The sequence below is a fragment of the Mauremys reevesii genome, linkage group 2 (assembly GCF_016161935.1).
Source record: "Mauremys reevesii isolate NIE-2019 linkage group 2, ASM1616193v1, whole genome shotgun sequence".
Classification (NCBI taxonomy): Eukaryota; Metazoa; Chordata; order Testudines; family Geoemydidae; genus Mauremys; species Mauremys reevesii.
Window position 1 is genome coordinate 204,098,110 of NC_052624.1, and position 16,662 is coordinate 204,114,771.

At 39.6% G+C, this 16,662-nt stretch overlaps 1 protein-coding gene across 9 annotated transcripts in view; it reads left to right on the forward strand.

The window, feature by feature from the left end:
* Positions 1-16,662, forward strand: part of MYOM1 (myomesin 1) — a 147,679-nt gene that overhangs the window by 28,951 nt on the left and 102,066 nt on the right. For 6 of the 9 annotated variants that reach the window (XM_039523325.1, XM_039523332.1, XM_039523333.1 and 3 more), the window contains exon 1: positions 13,842-13,973. The exons of 2 other annotated variants lie outside the window; for them this stretch is intronic. The gene's annotated coding sequence lies outside the window, so the exon portion shown is untranslated. Of the gene's footprint in view, positions 1-13,841; positions 13,974-14,183; positions 14,280-16,662 lie in introns of those variants that run through there. One more of the 9 variants, XM_039523329.1, reaches the window with a different exon arrangement.

Sequence of the window (16,662 nt, forward strand, 5' to 3'; positions counted from 1 at the left end):
AGGTAAGTAAAGAAAAATGATAAAATAAAAAAATACACATAGAGTGTGTGTGTGTGTGTGTGTGTGTGTGTGTGTGTGTGTGTGTGTGTGTGTGTGTGTGTGTAGGGTGATATAAAATAGTTCTTTAAAACGTTTTAGTAATAATTAGCCATAGTCAGCAGCACTAAGGCTCCTTTTGTTGCTGGGGATGTAAGTGACCATTGGGTGTTTATTCTGCATTTCAGCGGTGGCAACTCTATAATATGTGCTCTGTTTAAACATTTGCAGTCTGATTGGCTGCCTTCCCCACCTCCCTGACAATGCCATTTTCACAGGAGGGAACGGGGAAGGAAGGAGCAGCCTCTCTGCTGCCCTTTGTGAGAGATGGATCAGTCTGCTCTCCCCTTCTCTCTCCCTCCCTGCAACACCAGATCTGGGAAGGGGGAGGGGGGAGAATAACTGCCCCTCCCCCACAGGCCTGAGAAGAGGACCCTCCTGCAGCTGGATCCCCAGACCTGGGAGAACATTGAAGCACTCACTGAGTGCAGGAGGTGAACTGAAGGGTGAGGGGCAGATATGGGTGCTCCAGGGCAGAACTGATGTGAGAGGTGGGGGAATATAGGCACAGGCCTAGTTAATTAATTAGTATTTAGGGACTTGGGAAGAAGCTAAAAGCTCTATGCCATCAGGCAGACAGCAAGAGCTCCTGCAGTGGCAGCCAGAGTCACCTTATTCTATGCATTTGGGAAAGTAAACACTGTAATTGGCCCAACAATACTGGGCTGGACTGGGGGGAATTTGAAAAACAAGACAGAAAACATGATATTTATTTTAGACCAGTGATTTTCAACCTGTGGTCTGCAGACCCCTTGGGCTACAAGACTGTGTCTAAAATTTCCAGAAGGTCCATACCTCCATTCAAAATATTTTAGGGGCCTGCAAATGAGAAAAGGTTGAAAACCACTCTTTTAGACAAACCTAATAATATTTAGGCCAGCCTTATGATTTTTGAACATTATGGGGTGGCAATATTGCCTATATGGAAAGCATATCGTGAAACTGTATATTAAGGTTGCTCTACAAATGTATATATCATTGCATTTTAGCAATAAGAACAATTTTTAGTTACTGCATAATGAATTTAAAGTATGCTTTTGGTTCTATAAGGTTTGGAAAATAATATGCTTATTAAAGCAAATATAAGGCTAGGAAGACAGAAATAATGTCAAAAAAAATCTCTATCAGTAAATTAACAGGCATCTTTGTCTTCTGGTTGTCTAGCATTGGCATCCCATCATCCTAAACACCTAGTGCCAATTTCTACAGTCCTTATTCAAGCAAAATTCCCATTGATTTCAGAGGGAGTTTTGCCTTAATAAATAATGGAAGATTTGACCTATATTGACTAAATGAAAATTCAGCAAGAAGGAACTTTTGAAATAGCAATTGATAAATCTTGCACAGAGCATTCAGATCCAGTCTTTCTTCGTGCAAGACATTTATTTTCCTATATTTTCAGTCTGTGATAACTTTCTTTATAATTGAAGTATTACTCTAAACTTCCTATTTCTTGAAATGTACAAATAAAATCCAGCACAGGTAACAACCATTTTTTATTTCAGTTCAGACCTGCAGGGTATGGGTAATTATGGTAGCTCAAAATAATTGGGTTATACTGCTGTATACTCTTCTGCTTCATAAGGGATAAGTTTGATTGAAAACCACAAGTGAAGTGGCATTGGATTTAGATATTTTGCTAGTGGTGCATCATTCAAAATAGTAATTCCCTGTGGGGTATAGAAAATTTAGAAAGCGCTCCAAGCAATCAAGCACTGTTTTGATACTGTGAACAGCAAAATATGAAAGAGAGAAAAACTGGACTATTACACCTGACCTCCCCCGCACCCCTAAAAAGCAGAGAATAATAGATTAAAATCTTTGTAAAAGAAATATGAACCAGAGTCCTGTCTATGGCAACAAATTAATACATTGGAATAACATAGGGATAGACTGGGCAAACTGCCCAAATTCTCTCACTTTGATAGTGAGAGCTGTGCTGAACAGAATCATTTTGCCAATTAAATAGTGGTGTTTACTGTTTTTCCAGCAGAAATTAGGTGAATTTGCTTTTATAGAAACAAACAAAAACTGGAAATGAACCTAGAAAATGTGATTACATTTTTTTCTAGTGAGGAAAACATTTTTGTATTGGTCTAACAGTAACAGTGGACAACTGATTATCATCTGTAGATACTAGCATAGTTCCTCTAAATCATGTTTATTTGGTGCTTTAGAACCTGCAGTGCCTTTGGAGCAGGATTCAGTCATGATAGAGTCAGTTTTTCCTCCTGCAAGCTCTTTTTTTCCATGATGCGGGAAGTCAGTCACTGAGCTTTCGTCCAGACTCCCAATCAAATCTTTATTTTTTTTCACTACCAGGCTGATCTCTTTCATTAAAAATGAACAAAAAACGTTTGCTTAAAAGGGTACTTATATTTTAATTTATGCTCACAAAAGTATTTTAATCTTCCTGGCTAGTTTCCAATATGATAAGAAAATAATTGTTAATAGTTCAATCTTTCTAGTTTTTCAACTACAGTCATAAAATGGGGAAAATAAAAGTGAGTGATAATCAGTGAAACTCCTGAACTGACTTTCCAAATGAAAAGGGATATAACATCAAACACAAATGGAAATCAAATATGCCCAGAGAAGGCCAAGCTAGATCAGGGATAGATAGCCCAGAGAGAGGTCTAGATAGAGTCTATGAGATATAGTAAATGAGAACAGAGCAAAAAACAAAAGCCAACAAGAAATAAAAAACTGAATAAAATAACCACCTAAATACAAAACAAAGTGGCAGATGGGAGAGACAGTACTATATAAAATGGTACTTCTTGTAAAAGCACAGTAGCATGTAGACTTCCAATGACTACTGATTCTACTCAGGATATTTGCTATTCCTCTTAAGGTAAGTCCTTATAATCTCTTCCTCTCCCTCATATTTAGCTTTGATTTATGGCTAGACAGTAGGAGCCATGATCTAGGAAAAGGAATTAGGGGAATGTTAGAATATTTCTGTTTTCCAACTTGCATGTTCCCATAAATTTGTACCAAATATTCCCGTCAAATTTCAGGCAAATAAAAATGTCCACAGAATTCCCAGTTGTGGAGATTCAGTAGCGATGTCTGAGTCAAAGAGAAGCAGAATAGTTAGTGTAACAGAGCACATAGATTTTTAAAGAATGATTTTTAGTGCCAGTGGACTACTACATCTGCCCTCCCCACTGCCCCTAAAAATAACTGAAGTGCTAAATGAGAAATGAGGCAGATGAGAAACTCAGCCCACAGAATAGGGCCTAAATTGTGCACTCAGCAAAAATGGGCACTATATCAGTTGTTGATGCATGCAGCAACCTGCCAAATTATGATATATCCCAGCCATTTAAGACCTTGGTAGAGACTGGTGAGCCCCAGGAATAGGGTTTGCTTGTCTGACAGCACGTAGATTGGTAACCTGATGTATGAGGCAAAAGATACTTCTGCTTTAGTGCTTCATTCTTTATGCCAGATTTTGCATGCCAAATTTCATGATGCAAGTTCTTATGCCAAATCTTGTCCAGCAACATCAGCATACAGAATGGTGATTGCATTCTGGAAAGTAGAAGATGAAAAGTAAACAAGGATATATATTCTAAGAATTGCACAGCAAAGTACAAACTAAGAGGAGATGGTGAACAATTTGGTCACCCTAGCAAAAACCTTTTCTGTGCATTGAAAAAGATATTATGTGATCATGTAATTAAAGACTGTATCATAGTGCAAGGGACAGAATTAAGGTTGAATAAGCAACCCGGCCTAATTCTGGCATTTCCTAAAGGCATTTCCTAATTTTTAGGTTCTTGACTTGGCAAACTTAACATTTTTGCCAAGTTTGAATGTAATTTCCTATTTATTTATTTATTTATTTTTAAAAAGGCAAACAAACCCTATGATGTACAATTGTAACAATCCCTCGTCACACATCATCACCACAGCTTTAAAGCGGTGCCTTCAGCACAGAATCCTAGGCCTCATCACTTGAGCTAAGAGAGTAATTTAGCTGATAGTAGGAGAAGGCAAAACCAGCCTGTCATGTAGGACATATAAGTTGTAGCAAACCAGCCTCTCATGTAGGACATATAAGTTGTAGCAAACTGAGACAGCAGGTTACATTTGCAGGAGTAGCGACATTTTACAGACTGCATACCCAAGTACAAAAATTTGGTAGAGTCGTTTTTAGAACTAGTGTGGTTAAATGGCTGAGGGTTGGGTTTGCCATATTAAAGGTTCGGGTTCCTTTACCATCATGTATAACTCCTCAGTGAGGTATAAGGCCTTACTCAATAATAAAGATTGTGAAGAGCACAGAATTCTCTCTTCTTACTATTTGTTTATTTAGGAAGTATTAACAGGTTTACAAATTTTTGCATTGTAAATATCAGAAACAAAACTATCATAATTACAAACATGAGCTTTTGTTTAAAGAGACATTATACAGTAGTATAGTCATCAGATCTCTCTATTTAACAGTGTTACCATATTACAGAGTGGACATAACTACAACGCTTATGACATGTTGTTTCTAGTGATTTTATTAAACTGAGTGGAATCTCTGATTACACATATTGAACAGAACAGGCACGTCTATCGTGTTAATATTTAAACAAATTGGAGAGGTGCACTGGGCTTTTTGCATGTGAATGTTTGTTGTCTGAGTAAAAGGTGACCAAATATCAATTATTTTTTGTCTCAGCCAATTTTTCTGGGTATGTAATTGGTGTATTAATTTCTCCATAACAACGTCTTCCCATATTTTTGAAATATTCCTCTGCAGTTAGCCTGGAAAAACAAAAATAGTCCATCCGTAGAATTCTGAACACTAGTCATGAGAAGGACTGAGTCTAGAATTCATAGTCTCTTAGCCCTGTGCTCCTTCCCCAATTTGGCGAAAAGGTGGAGCCATTTTTCCTGTGTCCCACCCAGAAGGTTAGTGCTGTGCGGCTTCCTGAGTGTGGTACATGTGCAGTGTTAATAGAACATCAACAGTTTTTTGTAGCAAGCCAGGAACACACTACAGTGAGAAAAAACAGATGTAAATGGTGATTTTTGACAATATATACTTTAGTTATATTCAAGTGGATTTTCAAGGGGACAAACAAAAGGCACCTACTTGAGCTCAGAACTATCACCATGCCAAATTTCAAAGTCTTACTGTAAATCATGGGATCACAGAGCTTGTAAAAATATTTTTTAGAAAGGAAAGTGGTAGGCAATCTCCATATAGGTCACTACTCCTCCTCTTATACTATGCATAAATTATAAAGCCTTATGCTTCAAGTCTTAAGCCAGCCTGATATGTGATTGTGGAGAAGGCATATAAACCCTGGAACATCTAGTGAACTGTTGCCCAAGAGGGGCAGCCATGTCCAGAAGCCATAGAGTGGATGACAAACTTGGATATCAATCTTCCGTGTTGCTTTTCAAGTTTCCATATGAAAGAAGAATGACAGATGTTAGGGCAGATTTCTCTATGGGCAGGTTATTCCATAATTGTCCATTATGTGGTTTCTTTCACCTTTCTCTTAAGCATCTGGTACTGTCCACAGTCAATCAGGACACTGGACTGATCCAGTATGGCAATTCCTATGTTCCTATCTCCTCTTCTCCTGTATTTGTCCTGTAAGCCTTTGCCTCCTTTCACCTTAACTGATACAGTTTTTTTTGCTGTCCTTTATGTTGCTTCAAAAAGTAGAGATTTGTTCCACTATCTGTACTGACAAGTGGGAGCACAAAACTTTCATTACCTAAAATTCCCAGTGGCTTCCTGTCCCATTTCAGAATTTAGTACAAAGCCTCCCCCCCTAGTCATCAGAATCTCCTGTGGACTTGTGCTCCCTCCTTTGTATCTCTCCAATCTTATTCCTCCCTATTCTCAAGAGAATTCCTTATGCTCTTCAAATACCAGATTTCAGTGCATTCCCTCTCTTTCCTCAGTGAGTGATAGAGCCTTCTTCCAAAGTGTCCTTACCTTCTGAAACAGTCTCTGTATTTAGTTGACTCCCTGACATTTCAAATCTCTAATCAAAACCCTTTTTGGCCATCTTCAGTAAAATAATCCAAAGATTTCCCGGTTTCCCTGGCTCATTTTCTCTGAAGCTTTTGTCAGTGTTGCAGGGCTGGCTTTACCATGAGGCGAACTGAGGCGGACGCCTCAGGTGCCAGACCGGGGGAGAGGGGCGGTGCCACTAGGACCCAGAGTGTAGAAAATTGTGTCTGCTGGTGGTGCATATGTATTCTCTCTGCTCTAGATGTACAGAGATGGTGGAGTGCTGTGCTGAAGGAAGGAGGGCACAAGAGATATAACAGGCAGGCAGGAGAAAAGGTGAGAAGGAATAACAGAAAGCAGCATGAGCTGCAGGGAGAGAGGAGGAGGAGCCTCTTATGTACCTCTCTAGCACCCCCAGGAGCCTGGACTGATTCACACCAGCTTCTCAGGGAGCTTCCTGTTTCCTGCTGCTTCCCTGAACCCACTTGAGGAGAACAGGCCGTCAATTGAACTAGTAGGAGCCAGTTAGGCCCTTAAGACGCTGATATCTTCCCTCACTCAGGCCCTGCCACCAGCCTGCTTATTTGTCCCCTTCAACTGAGTGTTGAGAGCCACTTTAGCTAGCACAGAACAGCAGTCATGAGTGCAAGAAGAAAACGCCCCTCTGGGGCAGCATTCAGAAAAAGAAAGCAAGCAAAGGAAGCTTTTCCATCTAAGGAGGAAGGAGCTCACCTGAGATACATAGACACAAATGTTTATGGTGAGCCTTCTGGCCCCAGTGAGGATGTGAGTGGTGAGGAGATGCCTAATCTTCCAGTTAGTCAGAGTGCAGGTGACCTGGCAGCTACTGCAGCATCTATATCTCCATCTCAAATGGATGTAATCACGCACATTCCTGAAGAAAAATGTAGATCAGAGAAGAGTGTGGTGGAGGTGCAAGAAACAGCTGCTGCTTAAGTCTAGATGATCCAGGACTGTGGACCCACTTGAGCAGTAGCCTGAGGGACTTCCATGGGCCATAGCAAGTGAGAAACTTCATGTTCCCCAAATACAATGAAAATAGAAGTTTCCATCCAACACATTACTGGCATGAAATCCCCAATGGTGACAAAGTGGAGAGCCCATGGCTTATGTACTCAAAAACCCAGAATGCTGCATACTGTTTTTGTTGCAAACTCTTCCAGTCTAATGTTCCAGCCACATTGGGTTCTACAGGAACAAAGGACTGGAAAAATCTGGCTAGAAATCTGGCATGCCATGAGAAGGCAGCAAATAATCAGAGAGCATTCCATAGGTGGAAAGAGTTTGAGATGAGACTAAGGTTAAAGGCCACCATAGCATCAAGAGAAGATAGCATCAGAGTCTCTTTACTGGCAAAATGTTCTGAAAAAGCTCATTGCCATTGTGAGAATGCTTGCTACCCAAAACCTAGCACTGTGTTTGATGCTGTACTCCAGGAGCATCTAAGAAGAGTCACCACCCAAGAAATGTCCACACACCACTACCTTGGAAAAACAATTTAAAATGTGATCATTCAGTTACTGGCAACAAAAGTCAAACAGAAGATTGTGGCAGAGCTGAAGTCAGCAAGATATTACTCTGTTATTCTGGACTGCACACCTGACATCAGCCATACGGAACAAATGACTTTAATGGTGCGTTTTGTAACAATAACAGAACCCAGTGAAAATGTCCCTGCAATGACTGTCAGAGAGCATTTTCTAGAATTTGACATTGATGATACTACAGGAGCTGGTATGACAAATGTGCTTCTTATAAAGCTAGAAGAGATAGGATTTGCAATAGCAGACACAAGAGATCAGGGCTACAATAATGGTGCCAACATGAGAGGAAAGAACAGAGGAGTGCGGACACGGATCCGAGAGTTAAACCCTCAAGCTTTTTTTGTCCCATCCAGTTCTCATTCACTGAACTTGGTGGTCAGTGATGCAGCATCAGCTTCTAGTGAGCTGCTGAATTTTTTTTATGTAATTCAAAGCATCTATGTATTTTTCTCTGCATCAACTCATCAATGGCAAATTTTGAAGCAACATCTGGGAACATCCTCTCTGACACTGAAACCACTGAGTGCCACATGATGGGAAAGTCGAGTGGAGGCGATAAAGCCTATCAAACACCAAATTGGGAAGATAGATGATGCCATAGTTGCCATTATGGAGGATAATGCTATGACAGGAACTGTTCATGGGAGAACAGTGGCAGAGGGAAATGGAATCACCAGAAACATACATAACTTCAAATTTCTGTGTGGCTTAGTGTTGCAGCATGACATACTGTTTGAAATAAATGTTGTAAGCAAGAGACTCCAAGGTGTTGACCATGATATATCTGGAGCAATGGAACAACTGGACAAAGCAAAGTCATACCTACAGTCTTACCAGTCAAATGGGGGATTTCAAAATGTTCTGAAGAGTGCACAGAAATTGGCAGAGGAACTTCACACTGAAGCTATTTTCCTACCCATTCAAGAATATAAGAGTCACCAAAGAAGACGACATTTTGATTACAAGGCATGGGATAATCCCATAAGAAACCCCAATCAATGATTCAAAGTTGAATTCTTTAACCAGGTGCTAGATTGTACAATACAGTCAGTTGAAGAACGTTTCATGCAGCTCAAGGAACACAGCAGTATATTTGGGGTGTTTGTATGATGTTCCAAAACTCCCTCACTATACCTGAAGAAGACCTACACCAGCAATGCAGGGCACTAGAGACAGTGTTGACACATGATGACATGCGCGATATTGATGCAAGTGATTTAGGTGATGAACTGAAAGGCTTTTCAAGATACATTTCAGCAGGATCAACTCCAGAGGCTGTTCTGGAATATATGTGCACAAATAAGATGACCACTCTCTTTTGTTGCTTTTGTTGCTCTGAGCATACTTCTAACACTTCCTGTAACAGTTGCCAGTGGAGAACACAGCTTCTCCAAGCTGAAGTTAATAAAAACACATCTATGCTCCACAATGACACAGGAGAGGCTGTTTGGCCTTGCAACCATCTCAATAGCGCATGAGCTGGCCCAGATTGTGGACCTTTAGGTAGAACAGGAAGAAGACAGAAATGAGACCTTTCAAAGTTTTGGCCTGAGCGAGGGGTTATGGGGGCATCATTTGAGCTCCCCGCCTCAGGTGCCAAAATGTTGTGGGCCGGCCCAGCAGTGTTGTCTTCATAACCCCTTCCTACTGATCTACATAACTACTTTTGTATGTAACTGCATAATTCACTTGTTTTTGACTGCCAAGCGTCCTGTGATAAGAACAAACAATTAATTATATATTTCATTAATTGGGGGAGGGGTCACAGTAGAACTTTGTTTTACATGCTTAGTATATTCTGGAGTAACAGTGAGTAATGAATGAATAATTATACCAGGAACCATATCATAGCAGGTGCTGTGGTAAAAATTAATAATTTATTCTTTTTTAATTTCTGTCCTAATATATTACATAGTGTTGGAACTAGTAAGGGGCTACCATTCCACTCCACTCCAGAAGTGGCTGCGTTTTGGGGCTACAAAAGTGATCCATAAAATGATTTGAGGTCTTTTCGAATGAAAGTGCAATATAAATGTAAGTTGTTATTACATGCTGTGTAGTGGAATTGTATCTGTCAGCCACATCTGCTTTACTATGTAGCAGTGGCTTGAATCGGTGCCAGATGATATCTACGGTCTGATTTTTGTATCATGAAATAGTGCCATCGAGAAGATTTTTGGCGACAAGAATTGGAGAGATAAGCCGAGAGCAGTGTCAGTTCCTGAGGCAATGATAGCTAAATTATACAATGATGAAAGATTTGACCAAAGAGGAATATCATGGGATAATATCGAGGCCAAATTGCTTGATTCAGGCTTCAGAGTAGCTCAGCTGCTTCCAAAGACTATGAAACAGAGAGGGTACATTAATTTCCTGTGTGGCAATATATCAGGTTCCAGTCTTTTTCATCAGACCTGTTGTTTGGTCTCTGGCTTTGAGCTATCTCAATCTGAGAAGTCGGCTGATTCTACAGCAGTCACTTGACAAGAGGTTGCTGATCGCACAGAACAAGGTTTTTGGAATGATTAATGATACTTTAGAAACTTCTGATCCAGGGAGAAAGTCTGTTGCTGCTGCTACTGGTAGACAGCTGTTTAAAGGGAGCAGTAAGAGAAGCTCCATTAACATATTAATATGATAAAAGATGTGGCCTGGGCTGGCATAAGTTAACTGCAAATATCTTTCATAACCAACCATTGGTGGTTAAATAGAAGTAATTTTTACTCCTATTGGCTCCTTGGTTACCAAGCATACACATCACCTGAAAATACGGACATGTTGATATTTTTGGATAACAATTCCACTTTTGAAATGCAGGAATGATTCTGGAGAGGAAAATGAGGCAGAAGTATGTCATCAAGACCGTTAAGAAAATATTCCTTTACAACACAGATCTCATGTATATACTCAGCTGTACCTTTTGCATATACTGGGATAGGTGGGTCTAAGCCTGCCCAAAATTAAAGATCCAACCTTTCAACCAAGGGGATGGGTGGGCCACAGGCCCTATACAGTGACTAATACACTTAGCAGTAATGCACAACATCTGAAGTGCTGTTTAGTGCTAACCACTTGTAGCAGCTTATCATGTATCTCATGCATTTGGAATCTTGACTGAGCCTGGTTAAACCTGCACAAAGATAAGAGGGGCTGCTTCTCAACTGCCTTCCATTCTATGTAGTCATTCACACCTGTGCAAAGAGGGTGTGCAGTTGATGTAAAATGAGGTGTCATTAAACCCACTTTGTCATGGCTTTACACAGGGGCAAATGCCATAAGGTGCAAGGCAATGGGGAATCAGGTCCACAGCTTCTATGTCTTAGGAGGGCAGTGAGACTGCTACTTTTGTGTGTGAAGTAACAACACCTGAAAGTTTTAGTGACCTCGGTGCTTTGAGTATGTGTGACAAACTTGCCACAACAACAAGAAGTCAGAAGCGATATATATGGCAGATTAAGCCATGTACGGTGACCAGAAATTGTTAGGCAAAATGTCCTTGGACTGCTGTCTGAAAAATCAGTTAAAAGCTACCAGACTATTGGCTTGGTTACTGCATAAGCTCACTACTGCTCTTCTCTGAATGATAGGTCTTTTGATGAGCTCAGAGAGAAGAACTATTATGCAATTTGCCATTACCTCCCTCACAATAGTTGGTATAAAGGCAAATGGCTGGCAAAAGACCAACAGCAAATTTGGGCAGTAATCCCTTTATTCTCCCGCTGTGTGGTTATGAGGTAGAACCTGCCCCTGCATTTGGCTATGCAGGGACCACTTGATCTTGTTCAGTGAGCTCCCTGACAACACTCCTAAGAGCCTGGCATTATATGGTAATTGTCATGAGTGGAATCTGGGACTCTACCATAGGGAAATGGGAGTGCAGAATACCTTATGAGGCATTCCACATCCAGCAATAGAAGAAAAGATTGCCTCTACAACAGCAATTTTCAACCTGTGGTTTCCATAGGGGTCCACACCTCCATTCAAAATTTTTTAGGGGTCTGCAAATGAAAAAAGGTTGAAATCCACTGCTCTACAAAAATTAGTACCCACAACTGCAGAGAGTAGAAGGCCTGTGGAACGGTTATGGGCTAGTAGCCTGGGAAGCTTTTTCTGCCAAATCACACTCTAAATGTGGTTTCCAGTTGTCCCATTCAGAAAATTGTGTTGGGTGTCTGTCACTTTGTAATTCTAAATAGCAGGGGGCTGAGTTAAAATTCCAATGATTATGATCTCCGAATGTCTAGGTAACTAAATATATGTTGACACATCATGTCACAGGAGTTTTTAGATCTTAAATGCTCTGTGATGTGCCCTGTTTATTTAGATAGAAGTTAAATGGTTTGAAATTTGCACCTGAATAGCATCCCTTCGTATAGCCTGAAACAGATTATATACCCCTGAAAGGTCTAAATTTAACTGCCAGGTATAATGAAGGAACCCAGAGGAATTTACTTTTAATACCCTATATGTATCTTATTTACAATGCAAGCCATTCAGGACAGGGATCCTGTTTCCTTATATATCTATAAAGCACCATGCATGGTAGTGGCATTTGATCATAATAAATAATAGTAATATAATCTTTTGCAGATTTTAATATCTGATCTGTCATGTAGGCAATTTATGGTATAATAAAAGTAAATTAATACATACTATTAATATTTTGCACTTCTTTACTGTCTTTCATTGAAAGATTCCAATGTGCTTTGCACATAAGATCTAGTCTGCACTTGAAAGGGTTTCTAATTAAGAAAGGGTGTGAAATTTAAAGTGCAATGGCTGTTCCTGAATAGTTCCATGTGTGGACACTCTTATTTTGTTCCCATCTAGCTTTGAAAGTGCTTTGGCTAATGGGAACAACGCACTCTTACTCTGGAATAAATATGTCCACACGTGCAATTAAATGGGAACAACTTCATGTGTCGACAAGCCCTAACAAAGCCTCATAAAATATTTCTACGTATTATTGTACCTATTTTACAGATGGTTGAACTGAGGAACCAAATTTGGGAATCAATAGCAGACCCCAGAAGTCCTGAAACTCAATTTCCTACCTTATCTAAATTAACATATATTATAGCCCAGATTTTCTGGCCTAGTTGCAGCTGGAGAGGCACAGGACTGCGGATCGGGAGAAAAGGTGACTTTACAGTGTCAACTTTGCATTCCCCGAGTCCTGGGGCCAAAAGAGGCTTGGATGATGCAAAACAATCATAGTGGACCTATGAGTTAGGGCCTGTATCTATTTTATTTTGTGCATGTAGGTTTATATAACCTAATAGCTTGTATCTTAAATAAAATGCACAGTGCTGGAGAAAATACTTGTTTGTTGTAAAGTAACAATACATGCCACATATTATACACGGATATTTCCAGTAACAGAGATTCATCTGTTATTATATTCAGCCATATTAATTACATATAATATCTGTGTCAAGTTTCTGTGACTTAAATGAAGGAAAAATAAAACCCCATTTAATTATCTCTGGGCTAAAGCTAAAGGAAGTTTTCCCTGACTATAGCTTAGTAGAGAATACTTTTATTAATTTAGAAAAAAATGTTGGCTCTTAGAACTGTGGTGTTTATATCTAGTTAAATGCCTGGCATGAGGTTATGTCCTTAATTTAGAATCTTATCTTAAATATGAATATAAAAAATGTGACAGCTTGTCAACAGACCAGAAAAATCATGTGTTCTATTTAACTGAAACTCACTGCTTCACCTTATGGACATTAGCCATTAATTACTTCTCTGAATTCTCTTTCATTTAGTTGGAATCTGTTCTGTACACAGCTATACATGTTATGTTGATAAAATCATGTAGTGTAATTTGGACATAAAAAATCCAAGGAGTCCATATAAAATTCAGGTTACTGGCTTCTGCAAGTATGGAGACTTCTCTTTTCTACTTTTAAATCATGCTGCAGAACATTCTCTTCCTTTTTCTAAATCTGATTGCATTTCAGTGACAAAAATATATAGAAATGATTCTGAACTGAGATACAGATTTTGTGTTGAATTTAGTGAGGATACTTAAAAGAGAGAACTCTTAGCTTGAAGCTACAGTCATCATGTGTTTGCATAGAGATAGCTCCCTGTATCTGTCTCTATCTCTCTCCCTCTTTGCTGCTATATTTATCAGCCTTCCTGGCCATAAAAGGTCTGGACTGTAGCTCTGACATTCCACTGACTACAGGCATTATTTTTGTTCTGGACCTCGGAGTCCAGTTCTTAGCCCCGGTCCTGACACCTCTTTGCTGGATTCAGTTTTGCTGGATTTTGGTCTCTATCATTCATCCACTTCAGGACTTCTATATTTGTCATTGTTCATTTGGCAACTGGTAAGTGTTCCATTTAGACAGGAAATATTTCTAACTTGTAAGCTCTCTTTATTTTGAATCTGTACACTGGATTGATGGTAGCTCCCTTTAATCTTTTGAGCTCAGTAGTTAGTTGAGGGAGTTGTGGTAACAGATTGGAGAAATCTGAAAGTGTAGCTGCAGAGACAAAGCCAATCAGTACAGGGGCTCAGTTATTACCAGCTCAGCTATCCGAACAGATAGCTATGGGACTTTTCAAACGATGCATGAGTTATTAGAAGTACAGGCAACTTTTGTTGTATAAATTCATCTTGAACGAGAGAAAGGGTAAATAATTTTCTAAATATTTTCTAATTGTATGGGATTTATGGTGAATTTTGAAGTAGATGAAGTGACACCGACTAAGCTCGGAGGAAAATCTGATATTTTTTCCTCTCTCAACATTTTTTTTTCTATTTCAATATATTTTTAAAGGGATTTTGAGTAGATTTTTAAAAGCACAAACTAGTCATACTTGCTACTAGCTCAATGGATAGGTTACAAATAAAATATTTCTATAGTATATTTATATTGTACAAATAAGTACAGAATATATGGACCCAAAAACTGTACCTGTGGGTACCTATGATATGGACCATTGGCCACCCATGTCTAGGCTAGGCTCTGCAGTCTCAAAAGCATATATAAATTCCAAGGGGAAATGCTACCTTCACACATAGCTGGTACTGTCAGGATGTACTGAGCATGTTATAAAAATTAAGACATAGGACTCAATCCTGGGGACAGGATGCAGCGATAAATTCCTTACAAGGGTTCCAGATTTTCTTGTGGGTTTTCAAAGGAACATAGGAATTGCCATATCAGATCAGACTAATGGTTCCTCTTGTATGGTAACCTGTTCCTACCAGTGGTCATTACCAGATTCTCAGAGGAAAGTGTAAAACCTTTATAATGGACAATTATGCAATAACATGCCTAACATTAGTTTCTAGCTAATAGGCAGTTAGCAGTTGGCTTATGTCCTGCACCCTGAGGTTTGATATCTCATGTAAGTTTGTATACTGGTTAGTGTAACTAGTTAGTGCATATTCGTATCTGTATAAATGTATAATCTTTCTAAGAATCCTACTGGGCTCTTTGCTACAGTGATTTCTTGTGGAAGTGAGGTTCATAAGTTAATTAAGTATTGTAGAAAAAAGTGTTTCCTTTTTAAAATGTTAAATATGCTGACTTTAAATTCACTGACTGTTCTCTTGTTCTTATCTTCTAAAAATGTACATAGGAATGCCTGATTTAACTTCTCTCTACTATGCATTTTATGCAGTATTTTATACTCTTCCATCATGCCTCCTCTTCTTTTGTCTTGTTCTCTAAATTAATCAGTTCTAGTCTTTTTATTCTCTCCTCCTAAGGAAGTCTGTCTAGTCCTCTAATCATTTTAATTGTCCTGCTCTGGACCTTTTCTGTTTGTTTCATATCATTTTTGAGATTGGTTGACGAGAACTCAATGCTGAAATATTCAAGATGAGGGCATACCATAAGCAACTGGAACAATGCAACTGCTTGTATCCAGAATGAAGCTTGCTGGTGCTGGAGACAAAGCTGATGAAGATGAATGGGGATCAGCTGTAGCATTCTCTATGACAGGAAAGCAGAGTGTCTTGCTTCCTTTTAATGTATAGAGTAAGACTCATCTCTTTGCACTAGCCTGTCTTCTGCAGACATGGATTCACTCTGGCTGGCAAGCCCTATCCCTATCTTTGTGTGGGGGAATGAAGATGATGAAGGTGTAGAAGAAGAAAAGAATAAGACTTATACTACAGTGATTAGTGCTATATGAATAAGAAGACATATAGTTTACACCAGTTGTTCTCAAAGTGGGTCGTGACCCCATTTTAATGGGGTCACCAGGGTTGGCATTAGACTTGCTGAGGCCTGGGGCCAAAGCCAAAACCCAAGCCCCACTGCCTGGATCCAGAGCCTGAACCCAAGGGCTTCAGCTCAGGTTATGGGGCTCAGGTTACAGGCCTTGCTGCCTGGGATTGAAGCCCTTGGTCTTGGGCTTTGGCCTCACCAGCCTGGGCCAGTGGGGCTTGGGCTTTGTGCCCCCCCCCAAGACAGTGGGGCTCAGGTGAGTTCAGGCTTTGATCCCCCCTCCTGGGGTCGTGCAGTAATTTTTGTTGTCAGAAGGGGGTTGTGGTGCAGTGATGTTTGAGAACCCCTGGTTTGCACATATCAACCTCCTTCTTGTTGAAAATGAGTTTATTCCTAGTCTTTATTTTCTTTCTTATAACAAGTTCCAACTTCAAGATAGAAGTTAATCTCTCACCCCATAACTAATTATTTAATTGCCTCTTATGAGTGACTTCAAATATTTTTTGAAAGTCCAAATAAAATATACCTTCTGGTTTTCTTTTATACACTACCATAACTCATTGGGTCCTTCATGGAATTCTAACAGATTAGAGAGGTGTGATTTTCCTTTACAGAAACCATCTGGTTTGTCCCTATCCTATCATGCTCATCTAGCTATTTAATAACTCTGTCCTTCATTTTTTGGTTACCTGTTTACCTTGTACTGGCTAGCTCTTTGGTCTATCATTTACAGGATCACAAGTTGCATCTTTTTAAAAGACAAGTACAATGTTGGCTACCCGCCAGCCCTTTGATATAGCAGTTTATTTTTTTAATGATAGTTAAAAACTCTTGA